Raw genomic sequence first — 635 nt, 5'->3', positions numbered from 1 at the left:
TATCCTTCATTGAGAGGAACGGGCTCTGAACTCAGTTGCGAAAGAAAGGGGGTCGGCACAATGAACCGATTAGCTCAAACTCTTCGCGAGAACGACTGGCGCTGATTTGCACTGGGTGACGCCGTTTCACGAATGCTCCCTTTCACTAATTTCACTCATATTTATACGTACCGCATTTTATGTGTCGATCTCCTTACAACGCCGGATCGTTTAACAACCCCGTTCTACCTAAGTGAAAATTTCTTAAAAAATTACGTCACCTTAGGCCAGAAGGAGATTTATATTTAAAGCGCAGTTGGAGGGTTCGTTATATATTATTTAAACGTAATTATGTGATATAAGGCCGCGTTGTTACATTGCTCATTAAATTAAGAAGGAAGTTAATGGCTACATGCATATTTTAGAGTGACACAATTTGCTTCTACGCGGCGCGGTTTCAACCTAAGCAGTAAAATACGTACTTCTCATACAATTACCCTCTTATAGTATGCCGCAGGAAAATTATTTCTCACCCGTAAGAAAGTACTCGAAACTATCAGGCGTGTCTAACAATATGCAAGATATCGTAGTATTCTTCGTCTTTACTAACGGTAAGGTCTCGCCCTTTTATTGATGTTCAGTCCGATGATGGTCAA

The sequence above is a fragment of the Photinus pyralis genome, unplaced genomic scaffold, assembly GCF_008802855.1.
Source record: "Photinus pyralis isolate 1611_PpyrPB1 unplaced genomic scaffold, Ppyr1.3 Ppyr1.4_LG1, whole genome shotgun sequence".
Lineage (NCBI taxonomy): Eukaryota > Metazoa > Arthropoda > Insecta > Coleoptera > Lampyridae > Photinus > Photinus pyralis.
Note: the sequence above shows the minus strand (reverse complement) of the source record.